This window comes from Carassius gibelio, chromosome A6 (assembly GCF_023724105.1).
Source record: "Carassius gibelio isolate Cgi1373 ecotype wild population from Czech Republic chromosome A6, carGib1.2-hapl.c, whole genome shotgun sequence".
Taxonomy (NCBI): Eukaryota; Metazoa; Chordata; class Actinopteri; order Cypriniformes; family Cyprinidae; genus Carassius; species Carassius gibelio.
The window spans coordinates 8,564,426-8,573,154 of NC_068376.1; the positions used below are offsets into that span (position 1 = coordinate 8,564,426).

Consider the following 8,729-nt stretch of genomic DNA (forward strand, 5'->3'; position numbering starts at 1 on the left):
GTTCCAGCGGATGACGTGGACGAAGACATAGGATAAGATCCATTGAGAAGTGACTAATGTGAAAGCACAGAGGAGAGACCAAAACAAAACCCCTGTCATGAAATAGAAGTACAATATGAGGATTTGTAAAGACAAATGTCAGAGGATTTACATACAAGCCAAGAGCAGACTGGTTTTCCCCCCAACTCTGCAGTAAAGTGCATCTCGTGGGCCAGATTTGAGGATCACTTGACTATTTAATCACAACAGCCAATCACTGCCATAATAAAGAAGGGAAGAGCCAGGACATTTTTATAACTCCGATTATAAGCCTACTCGTCTGAAAGAAGAAAGTCATATACACCCAAGATGGCCGAGGGTGATGGCATGGAGTAATTTTTGGTTGAACTATCCCTTTAAGTAACCATAATTTCCGCAGTTCACTTGAGCCTTACGTGTCTATCGACCAGAGGGCAGCAGTGTATTTTGTAGGCTACTTTCTTTGTCAAGTTGCTCACGTCATTGTTTTCCTTCGTATGCTGGATTGTTGGGCTGAAATGTTTGAGTAGATACTTAATGTGAGGACAACGACATATAATTTCCAATTACATATTATATATTTAATCATGTCTGATAAATGAACTAGCAGCATGCTTTGATTTTTAAGTCTACGCATTTTTGCCAGTATAGGCACTTAATTCACATTATAAATTAAATTAAATGTTCTATAATCTGTAAAGGCTATCGATTGTGTAGCTACTATTACTTACGTTTTTTATTTATTCTTTTTAGGAATCGATGAGAGAAGCAAATGAGCACGACAGTCTGAGCGTTTTATCACATGGATTATGCAGATATATTGGTTCTTCTCAGATTTGCCCCCCGAAGATGCTACCATGAGTAGAGACTCCCATTAATCGGAATGAATTCCATGGATTTGCCCGTGTTCATTCAAATTCACGATCATCCACTAGTAGCACTCGCGTGCCTATCTCTCCTTGACCCCGCCTGCTCCGGTCAATACGGTCCGCCCAGATTCAGAGTGAGTAGGTAACATCAGTATTTATGCGTGTTTCGGCATCTTTTTGATCAGTGACTGTCATCCCACTAAAGTCACTGTACAGTATCGTATAATTTAGATCATATTTGTGCTTTATCAGTTTAGATGACTTGCTCAAAAATGCAAAGCAATAGCCGGTGCGTGGTCTAATTGGCAGCACCCACGACCAACGGAAAGCCAACCGGGAGTCGACGGAACCTCGGGAACCTCACCGGAGCTTTCTGTCAAGACAAGTGCTTTCTCTCAAGTGTGCAAGGCTGCATCGATAGGACTGGAATGTGTCTGTTCAGATTAGACTGTCGGAGGAACGAAGCCGAAGCACGGGACCGGGATCAGGGAGAAGCAGGATGCTGAACCGCGATCAGGGTGAGCGCATATGGCCACGTCTGGACGCTTTGTTCAGAATAACATCTTATGACAGTCGCTGGGTTGTTTTAAGCATACTGGCATTGTCATTCATGCAAAAGACGCGTGTCAGTGTAAATGGCTGTACATCAGTAGCACAGGGATTTGTTTTGCGTGTTATGAACGGGATCATATCAAGAAAATAATGCCGTGGCCTACTTCGCTCACGATGTCTTTATCTGCACACACAGTCTAGATAAGTTTATGCATGAGATTTTAGTTCATTTAAAAGAGCATATGTTACGACATCGGTATGGTTTACTGCAGTCCGTCATTCATTTACACGCAATAACGCACGGAAATCTCCATGCATGCGAATTCATATTTGCGGGTAAAGTGAACATGACCTTGTTTACATGCAACATTTGGGCATTGGCATGCCAGACGAGACACGACTTGCCACATACACATAGTCACAAACTAACTTGAGTAAGACAGTCTCGTGAACTTGGAAATTATTTTTGTTATTTGTTGGATGTATTTCAAGTCCGTGTTAGGCTATAGGAAATTCAATTCATGTCATTTTAGTAATATAACCATGTAAACATTATTTTCTAGCTCCAAAGAAAATAAAAGGTGGGATTTTATTTTATTTATTTATTATTATTATTATCATTATTGTTATTATAAAAAAAAACATTTATTGAATTCCGGGATTTGACCGTTTTCATGATTTAAAATTCTTGAACATTTTTGGTTATTGAACATGCGTGTGTGGACTGTGCAAAAAAAAAAAAAAAAAAAGTTTATATATATATATATATATATATTCTGACCTATTATTAAACGTTACTATAACACCACATTAACTAAACATACAGCACATCTGTCTGATTCCGGAACGAAGAACGTTTTCTGAGCCAGTTCTTTTTATAATGTTTTTATATTCAATAATGTTAGTTTAAAGTTAACTAAAACAAAGATAATTGGAATATTGTTTACATTTCAAACTTTTATTAAAACTTAACATTTAATTCAATGTAATACTTTATTGTTTCCAATTGTTCGTATTTTACAGTATATGGGTCTCTATATACACATTTTCTGGTAACATTTTTGAATAAAGACTTCACAAAAGTGAAATGAGAGTGTCATTCCAGTGTTTTCGATTTTATTTTTAATTTAATCTTGTTTATGAACCGTTCTATCCCTAAAGAAGAGTCAGTGATCTTGATCAGTGTCCTGTACATGTATTTTTTTATATGTAAAAATTTTTTGCATCATCTTATCACCATGTCCTCCTCCAACCCGTTCTCATCAGTCTGCGTATAAATAACACGACTTTACATTTTCTATTTGCGTGTAATGCATACGCCAAATGCCATTTTTGCGTGCATATGATACGCCAATCCTTCCCATTAATTTCGGTGGAGAGCAGATGCGTCCAAATAACACGCATCATCTTCAGCGGCAGTGACGTCACTAGCGTGGCTCGTTCAGTTCACCTGATGCGCGTACACCTTCAAACAGGTAAGCAAGGGTAAATATATTTTTTTATTCTTCTTTTTGTAATGATATCACGTGGTTAAGCGTATTGTTTTAATTATTTCAGTATTTCTGCATCACGTTAGACAGGGCCGTGTTTTTAAAGGGCAGTTTATGCTCAAATTATGGGTCAGTGGGCTGCTCAGCTAGCCTACCATTGTCATTAGCCTAAGCTAACCTGTACTGTTTATAGACCTGTTGCAGTTTTAAATAAATTTATGATGTGACATATGGATCTTCAGCTTTTAGACATGACTAATACAAGCACAACAAAGCACCCAACCCAATATCGCGTGATAATCGTGATCGTGTAAAAAGTCCACACATTTAGCATATTTTTACAATACTAGCCTAACTTTTGCTTGACCACGTCATGTGTAGCCAATACACACACAGTAACTACAGCATATTTACCATGCTTCTCCTACTGTAACCGTAGTTTTACTCTGGACTTTGTAACGCACATAACCAGGACATTTACTATGGGTTTACCATAGTAACCATAGTTTTACTCTGGTATTTGTAGTTACTAACACACAATAACCACGACATTTACTATGGGTTTACCATAGTAACCATAGTTTTACTCTGGTATTTGTATTTACTAACACACAATAACCACAACACTTACCAGGATTTTACCACAGTAACTGTTTTTACTCTACACTATTTGTAAAGCACAGTAACCACTAAGTTTGCCATGCCTTTAATATCTTTTTGTGATGTAATTGTAATTCAGTGTTTTTTCTGTCTTGCAGTTACGTCGGATTACATACTCCACAATAACCTGTAATCCAGCAGATCTTTAAAGAAGCCATCTCTTGTCAAATCTCTCTCTCTCTCTCTCTCTCTCTCTCTCTCTCTCTCTCTCGCTCTGCTAGAATTAACAGGGAACTTCAACTCCACGCTCCCAATGCTGATATTGAAGAAGCTGTCAAGGGGGCTGAACAAGTCCTTCAAAGGATCAACCCTTCACAGGTAATGTTGAAGACTCTTAGTTATAACTGATTTGCTTTAATGAACGCATCCTTATATTATGTGTTAATCAAATATTTTGGTCACAGATCATTTTAACACACTGTCTCAACATGTTTATATTTCAGGAAGGCCTGTCATGAGATTTGAATTTGACCATCTTGTGCATTTATGAAGAAGACCAAAAGCTGCAAAGGCAAACACTTCCAATGGTACGTCAGATACATTTTTCTCAGCATTTGATGTTTCTTAAATTTTGGTTCACTTAGCCCATCAGGAAGAACACTCAACAAAGAGCATGTTGTAGTAGTAATAATTCATCCAATAATCATATTATATTGCACAAGCGTACTTGTACAAAATTCTACAACTTTTACTCCTACTGCTGTTATTGGCCATTACCACAGCTCCCATCAGATTGTGCCCATTGTAAGAGTGTTTATATCATGAAGTTTAAATGAAGTCCATTGTATTCTTTATTAATCTTTACAAATTGGTGCCGCCCCTTCCTGTTTCAACAGTACATGATATCTGTCCACACCTCATAGTCTGCCTTTCTTTCTATGGTGACGTTACTGAACACATCTGTCTTAGAAGCAAGAGAATGGAAATCCTAGTTTAACTTTTCAAGTGCTACAAATCAGATCTTCAATGAATTTGGGCAATCAGATCACTTAAAGTTGTTCACACAAAGACCAATAACTATAATGAGAAGTATTTTAGCATCCACACCAACAGACAATACTGTTCTCTTAAATCTCTTAAATGTTCCCCTCATTCTGTTAAATTTATACACAAAATTCTGCATTTCTCTGCCTTTTTCACTTCATCTTCATGCTGTACTCCCTCACTCACACATTCTTTTATGCTCTGTTGTAAGGCAGAAACTGAGAGTTTGCATGATGGCATTTTCTCAGACGCTGAATCTGATGTGTACAGATGAACTCAGGAGCCTACTAGAGTTGCCAAGGAACTTGTGATTGAAGTATATAATTATATCTGCTTTATTTATATTTTTAAACAACAATAATGATTAAACATGGGGTCAATGAATATTTTCTTGTTTTACAGCTGAAGACCAGAAACGCAAAGAAAATCAGTCAAACCAGTCCTAAAGAAATGAGGAATGAACATGGACTTCTTGTGCCCCAAAAGAAAAGACAGAAAGGTGAAAAGTTTCACATTTCAATTTGTATGTCTGAATTCAATGCAGTTATGTGTGGTACAACATTGATGTTGATCTCTCAAAAGACTTTTCAAGTCTGCAGTTATAGTTTTTCACATATACATCTTTTTTATAGCTCCTAAAATGAGCAAATAAGCTGTGCATCATCTCTGTGATTTGGGAAGGAAATGACTGAATATGGTGAGTACTGACACCTGCAACTGTATTCACCAACACTATTACTCTAGAATGGTTATTGCTGTTATTGCTGACTTATTGTTTTGTCTGTTTGTTTGAATTAAGATGAAGCCAATTGATGAAGATATCAATTGAATGGCCACCGAGTGCATCACTGCTACCTGAACCCATCAGTTATCTTCTGTGAAGACTGCATTCACAAACCGCTCTACTGCGACAGCTCAGATGTTACGGCCTGTAAAAGTAAACATCACAGCTAAACAACGAGAGCTAGTTGTGGTGGGATTCTTTTGGCCAATATCCCCAACAAGAATCAATGTTAAGTCCAGTGCAACAATTATAAATAAAAATACTATATATTGTTTATTGATTTACTATAACCTAAATACATGTTTTGGCCCTCCAGGACATCTAGACCAGGTGGAGTGTGAGGAGGACCGTCAGAGACTCCAGCCAGCCGAGCCATGGATTGCTCTCACTGTTACCATCAGGCATGCGTTATCACAGAACCTACACCAGCAGACAGTGAGACAAGTTCCTTTCACAGGCAATCAGACTGAACTGAACTCATACCAGTAAAACCATACACACCCCACCAACCTCATATGCCCTGCACTCTTATCAGTTATGCTGACTGGACTCAATATTATTATGCACCCTGACATTCTGTTTGCACTAATTCATACCGTGCTTTACTGCAGAGATGTATGTGTACTGTGATTATTATTGTTTTCAATTCATGCTCTTTGTATAGCATAATTTTTAACATATATTGTTCTCTACCTGAATTGAGTCCCTTATATATGTGTGTTGCATATATATATATTCAGAATTTGTATTTCATATATATTCATGAATTAATTCATTTGTCATCCATACTGTCACGCTGCAGTCTGCACCCAAGACTTTCATCACCTGTATACTTGTGTTCATTGTATTGTGACAATAAAGATATTTGATTTAAATTAGTTACATGTCTTTTGTTCATCAGTTGTGCTGTAGGGTGCTGCATAACAACTGCAAAAAAAAATGTATGACATGGAAGATTATGATATGTCCAGGACATGGACAAGCAAGAAGAGGAAGAAAAGCAGGAGAGCTCTAAAAACTTGATGTGATTCTTTGGGGCTCAAGACATTTCACCATGCATGCATTTGCATGGTTTCATCTGATTAGAAAAACATGGTTTTAACATAACCCATTTTTAATATTGTTAAAAATTGTATATCATTTGTCTTAATACACTACTTTAGTTGTCTTTATGTTGTATCCTCCAGTAAAGTACTGCACATGGTGTTGGATAATAAAGTAGGGTGAATATTCTATATTAAGAATGGTGTTTGGTAAATACACCATTTAATTTTGTAAACAATAGATAAATGTGTTTTAATTAAGAAATGAACATTTGGTTACATTAATGACATTCAGTTAGATGAAGGGCAGGCTGAAAGCTGCATTAGAAGATACTGCATGGACTATAATGCTGCAGGAATTTCATGTACAACTGAAGGTGATGGACAAGGGAAAGATCAACATGAATCCAGTACTGTATAATAAGCAAGATGAGCATGCACATTACTGATGTTTAGTACCCGAGGAGGACAAATATGAGGAGTATTTTACACAGAGACACAAATTAGCTCTTAATATTATGATTCTTTGCATTGCATGAATTGTATGGCTTTGCACTATAAACTACACACTCTCTGTACCTTGTCTTACTGAATGACACATTGACACTGTGAAAGTACAATGAAGTGTCACAGTATGTATTGGTTGTTTAAATTGGTGTCTTTGTTTACTTTCAATACTGTATCCTTGCACCTGATATAATTCAATATTTGGAGCCTATTCCAAATAGGCACTGATGTATATTTTTATGGTTCTATTCTTATTCTAAGATAAACATGACTTACAACTTACATATTGACAATTTGTTGAAAAGAAAAACTTAAAAATTATGACTCAGCACAGTCTGTTGTCCATGATGAGAAAAGGTATTTGTATGTTTTACTGCCCTTCCATCTTCAAGGGCCCAGTAGAGTCCCCTAGAAGAGCAAAAAAATGTAAATTTCAAATGGCTGTAAATCAAAGTCTGATTATAGTGTCAAAGAAAAAATTGGCAGGACAACTACTTATGCTATGCTAATTAAATAATGTTGGACAGAGTTTTCAAACATATATGGAAAGGTGGTATAAAGGTGTTTAAAAAAGTGCACTTAGTAAAATATCGAATTTCAGCCTGCCTCTTAAATATGTCATTAATTTTTACACAATGAACATGTTTAGATGACCCTTTGTTAAAAAAGATTGCATTTTCCCATTTTTTTAATTATTAAACATTTTAAACTACATTACCCATAAGCCTCTGCCATTCTATCGTTTGAACGCGAGTAATATTAGCGCTGGTATTTGGAGTTTATTGGAGTTGTGCTTAGGGTTAGGGTTACGATTTCGGTAAAGAGGTAATTTCTCACGACATAGCAACACTGCATTGTTAACTGAAGGTGTTACTGACGTAATCATTACAGTCAAACGGACTTTGCAACATTAAGCGGTTTATAATTTGGGTTAAAAGATAGTCCAATCACAGCGAGTTCTGCGAGAGCCAAGGGAACGTCAAAGCCAATGGCAACCCAGTTGAGCAGAGGCGTCACACTAACTTGTACATATATGGTCATTTATGCCGGGAGCTTCCGGGTTCCTGTAGTGAATGGACAGAAGCTGCAGTTACCCTGATGCAGCAAGAAATACGTTGATTAAAGGTGTTTTTTTGTTTTGTGTTTTAACGAAGGTATAATGATTCCCATTGTATTGAATAGGCTACATTGTTTACACTAATATTAGTGTACAGTACTTAAACTCAAAAGTTTGCATATACTGTGTGAAAAATAAATGTCAAAATGTTTCATTTGCTTAAAAAAAACACCTCTGAAGATTATTTAAACACAATATTTTTCTACTACTCAATTTTCCTTCTGTAATATTTACAATGTATTTATAGTGTATTAAAGGTAAACAATTTATCACATCTACGTTTCATGGAAATGGACCCTAAAAACTTGCCATTCTTAGATCCACCAGTTGAACTATAGGAATAGAAAACAAACAAACAAACATCATGACATCAATCACTCATTGTCTAGTCATTTTACAGTGTTTATTGATATGTCAAACTTTTCGCAGATAAACATAGTGCCCAGAACAGTCTCTCTCCAGTTTATTCCACTATGAAAAAAAAGAAAAGTTGATAAAAAAAAAAAATGCATAGAGGTAACTAAGTGAAAACAAACAAACAAAATTGCAACAGAAACTCCCTTCAAAAAACATAAGTTTAATATTCAAAAATAAAAAGGGAATTTGTTTACAGAAATCCTGACAAAAGATGCCAAAGAATAATCAAGGCTACAGTTGAAAATATATTGTTTTCTTCCCTTTATCAACCAAATAGGCAAAAATGAT

General features: G+C 36.2%; 1 protein-coding gene and 1 long non-coding RNA gene across 13 annotated transcripts in view; one reads left to right on the forward strand and one right to left on the reverse strand.

Annotated features, from left to right (window-relative positions):
• The first annotated feature begins 438 nt into the window (after nucleotides 1–438).
• The window catches only part of LOC128015403 (transmembrane protein 198-B), a 31,819-nt gene continuing 23,528 nt past the window's right edge, over nucleotides 439–8,729 (forward strand). Inside the window, exons 1-9 of one of the 10 annotated variants that reach the window (XR_008183889.1) lie at nucleotides 453–557; nucleotides 772–1,405; nucleotides 3,811–3,907; nucleotides 4,033–4,116; nucleotides 4,785–4,889; nucleotides 4,976–5,072; nucleotides 5,206–5,270; nucleotides 5,373–5,585; nucleotides 5,674–6,232. The gene's annotated coding sequence lies outside the window, so the exon portion shown is untranslated. The other 9 variants (XR_008183887.1, XR_008183886.1, XR_008183890.1 and 6 more) reach the window with 9 other exon arrangements.
• Nucleotides 8,406–8,729, reverse strand: part of LOC128015404 (uncharacterized) — a 4,058-nt gene continuing 3,734 nt past the window's right edge. For all 3 annotated transcript variants that reach the window (XR_008183894.1, XR_008183893.1, XR_008183892.1), the window contains one exon: nucleotides 8,406–8,729. This exon is cut by the window's right edge and continues 345 nt beyond it. This is a non-coding gene — a long non-coding RNA (uncharacterized LOC128015404).